This window comes from Lathyrus oleraceus, chromosome 6 (genome assembly GCF_024323335.1).
Source record: "Lathyrus oleraceus cultivar Zhongwan6 chromosome 6, CAAS_Psat_ZW6_1.0, whole genome shotgun sequence".
Taxonomy (NCBI): Eukaryota; Viridiplantae; Streptophyta; class Magnoliopsida; order Fabales; family Fabaceae; genus Lathyrus; species Lathyrus oleraceus.
Genome location: NC_066584.1, coordinates 60,747,959 through 60,752,537, shown reverse-complemented (window position 1 = coordinate 60,752,537; position 4,579 = coordinate 60,747,959).

Below are 4,579 nucleotides of genomic sequence, written 5' to 3'. Positions count from 1 at the left end.
ATCACAGAAGGAATTGTCAGATCACATGACATTTTCGTGTCTTGGGTAGCAGTGATGTGTTGCTAGATACCGCTCACTGTTTATTATGTTAAATGCGTGATTTACTAAAATTGCCAACGTCACGAAAACCTACAGGGTCACACACAAAGGACGGATTGATGAGAGATAGAGTAACTAAGGAATACCGTAAGGTACGGTGCCCTTAAGTGAATTATAGAACATCGTAAGGTACGGTGTACTTGAGTAGAATACGAAATATGGTAAGGTACCATGGGCTTAAGTGATTTTGGGCATATTATAAGATATGAGCCAAAATACACTTAAGTGGGATTTTTAGCTTGAAGCCCACACAAGTGGTTCTATAAATAGAACCCTTGTGCAGAAGCATTCATTGCGATTGCATTATTTTCATTTTCTCTCTCTCTCTCTCTCTCTCTCTCTCACTCAAAGCCTTCATTCGTACCAGCTAGCACTGAGATTGAAGGAATCCGTTCGTGTGGACTGAGTAGAGACGTTGTCATCATTCAACGTTCGTGATCGCTCCGTGGATCTGCATCAAAGGTTTTGATCGTCACAAGAGATCTGGACCAAAGGTTTCAATCGTCACAAGAGGTAAATATTCTATCACTGATCATGACCATTCGTAAGGATCTCTAAAGGAGAAAATTTTAATTTCCGCTGCGTTTTGGATCGCAATTCTCCTTCAAGATGCTATGATCCTTGAGGCAAGATGCAAATGCAATGGTAGGATACCATGAGGGATCTTAGGGTCAAAATTAGGGTCTTACAGATGCCCCTATTTAAGGTCATTCTAGCCGGAGAAGTGAAGGTTAAATCTTCGTCTCGACGAGGTAGAATGGGCTTAAATAATAACAAAGAGTCGAATTTTGGTCCCTAAGAGACCTCATGATGCAAATGTATGTATGCAAAAAGGTAATACTCTGTGGAGATATATGTCCACAAAGAAGAAAAGAAATCATGAGAAACTGCAAATCCATATGAGTAATACACTCATAAATGGGACAGAGACTCTGGGACTCTAATGGGGAATAAAGGGAATAAAATGCGTGAGCAGGTCACGACCTAAAATTTCTGAGAGACACGAGGGGAATTCCATGAAAATAAATCAATGGGAAGACTCGAGCTGACGCCAAGATGTAGGTATTGGGGAATATGCCAATACAGTAAAAACTATCCCTAAAGGATACTTCGGATGAAAATCCGGACTCAGATGGGGAAAATCCACTAAGGGACTTCGCTGGGGAATGTCCAAAGAGGAATCATCTGAGAAAACAAACAGAATGAGGTATTACCGGTTACTAGGTAATAAGCTCAAGGAGACATGTGATCAAAACACCGGTATGAGGGTGAGAGAACAACACACTCGGGGAGAATGAATATCTAAGACCGGTATAAGGGTGAGAGATATCAAACATCCAAAAATCCGAGGAAGACCTAAAAAGGTAAATTTTAACTCAGGAGAATCTGACTCCACAGGGGACAAAAAGTCATAAAAGGGAGCAGAAAGGAACGAACACCAGGGATACCGGTTACTAGGCATATAATAGGTGACCAACCAAGCATGAATTGGGGAATATTTCCAAGACACTCATCATCTGAAAGGAGGGCTGAAAAAGCAAACTCAATTATAGGACGGACATTCGATTCTGTAAGGAAATACGAATCTTACTCGTCTGGGGAAGAACAAACGACTTCGACTGAAGAGCACATGAGATATATTATCTATTACTGTCAGAACGTAGATAATATAATCGCATGGCAGATTGTCCACAACCAGTTACTGGGTTAATAAAGGATAAATCGATCGAAAGGAAAGGACATCGGGATACCGAATACTAGGTATAAAATGATGACCAATCGGGGGAGAAACAATCATTACCAAACAAGGGTATTTGAAAGATGACTCGCCAGGGATAAATTGCTTTATCAAAGCAATCATCCGGGAGATATATCACCGGTTACTGGGAGATATACTCAAAAGTGAAGGAATATCAATACCGAATATTGGATAAAGATAACCGACAAATAGGGGATTACATCTACCGGATACTGGGTAGAAAACCACAAAAGGGTAACCGCCATCGGTTAGGATGAGAAATATAAGGTTAACTCTGCAAGGGGATAAAATGGGGTTTACAACTACCGGTACGAGGGTAGAAAACCACAGACAAAAGGACTTACAACTACCGGTATGAGGGTAGGAGGCCACAGACTCCGCCGGGGAAAAGATGGACGATTACTTGTTACTGAGCAATCAATCGTCTAAACTGCGGGGAAGTGCAGGGGGCAAACAAGAGCAGTCAATCTAGGAGCAAGCTAGAGAGACACAGTGAAGCAAGACTCAACCCTATGAGGATATAACTCAGGGGAGTAATTCCATCCCAGTACATATTTTGGGAGGAAACTGAAATAACAATCATTCACGAGGATATAACTCAGTGGGGAATATGGAAGAAAGGATAGACACTTTCTACCTATGTGGCTGACTCTATATGGAGAGATCAGACACAAACATCTGCTTGGGGACACATGTATCACCAAATAGTAGGAGACAACAAAAAAAGATATATGACAAAGAATGCAGCAAGAATATTTGAATGTTGAGAATATGCATATATATGTGTGGTTTATGTATGATGAATGCTGACAAACAGACATATGTAACACAACCAAGTCCAGGAATCAAATGGACAAACACTCGGTACTACATCTCAAAAGAGAAAGCCTAGCCCACTAGAGAACATCCAATCTGATGGGGGCAACAGACATTAGGCAACAAAGATCTCTGCAAGGAAAGGGGAACTAGTCACTCCAATGGGGATAGAAAGATAAAAACTTTCATCACATACTCTGCTCGGGAGGAATCGACAACTGACTTTGATCTGACAACTCCATCGAGGAAACATTGCTGACGACCGAACTGGGGATTACCTATAGGCAATCTACTGGGGATACCCCACTGGTGACCATACCGGGGAGTAAAAGTGGGATCAACCTTGCTGAGGATGGTGGAGGAGAAAATCTGTTGAAAATCAAAGTAGACAAGTCCGCAGGGGAAAAGCTACAAACCAAACTTGATGATAATTCAGCTTATGCTGGGGATTTCCTGCTCACTCTGGCGGAGAGATTTCTAACTTGAAGTGAGGGAAAACCAATTCCTTCGAAAAGATTAAGCATATTCAATTTATAAATCTATGAGGGATTTTAGGTCAATCCACGCAAGGGATGACAACCATATAATTGATGACACAAATGCTACATCCAGCCTCACTGGGGAGCTAGAAGATTAGGACCAGACTCCTAAACTCTCTGGGGATTTGGTGATGCATAATCTTCTTCTGCACTCGCGGAGGAGACGACCTGGAAGATAATGAATAGGATACAAGTATGTTAGGAATATGAACAAATGTCTTACCCTTTTGGAGATCATACCATCCTTGGGAGAGCACTGAAGACGTCCCAAGTATCCTTTTTGTCATTGTGAATGTTCACTTTGTTTAAAACAATTTATGAAAATTTTATTTATTTAAAACAATGATACTTATCAATTAAAACATGTGAAATATTTGTTGAACAGAAACAAATAAGAGTGCAAAGAATTGGATAAAGGCTCAAATTTATTTGATGGAATGGTAGTCTGCAAATGGCAAGACTCCATGGATCTTTACAAATTTGAAATTGGTGATATATATTGGAAAAGGGCTACATTGAACATAATGACCATTTCTCCACCAACTCTGAATCCGATGTATTTGAAGCTTCAGTTGACGATGACAGTCGTAGAGCAAAGTCTTGTCAGGATGCAGTTACTTGCCAAATCCCTAATTTTTCCTAGATTTCCCCAGGGTGAGGTACTCAATCTAGCGGGATACATATTCATTTTTTATGTCCCTAACTTTTTCCTAGATCGCCCTTTCAGGTTTTCAATCCACCGAGACGCTCATTTTTGCCTAAGCCGCCCTTTCGGGTTTTCAACTTAGCGAGCTATTCTGTTTTTATTTTTAGGCGAAGTATTTCTTGACTGCATCTGAATTCACAGGACGAGTGAAATCCTCCCCATCCATAGTTGTAAGTATCAAAGCACCGCATGAAAAGGCTCTCTTAACAACATATTGGCCCTCATAGTTTGGAGTCCACTTGCCCCTTGAATCGGGCTCGAAAGATAAAACTTTCTTGAGCACGAGGTCGCCTTCTCGGAACACACGAGGCTTGATCTTCTTATCAAAGGCTTTCTTCATCCTCTGCTGATATAATTGACCATGGCACATGGCAGTCAATCTTTTCTCTTCTATCAAATTCAGTTGGTCGTAACGACTCTGGACCCATTCAGCATCAGTCAACTTGGCTTCCATCAAGACTCTCATTGATGGGATCTCCACCTCTACTGGGAGCACAACCTCCATGCCGTATACAAGGGAGAAAGGGGTTTCCCCTGTTGAAGTGCGGACAAATGTACGATATCCATGCAAAGCAAACGGCAGCATCTCATGCCAATCTTTGTACGTAACAACCATCTTCTGGATAATCTTCTTGATGTTCTTATTAGCAGCTTCAACAG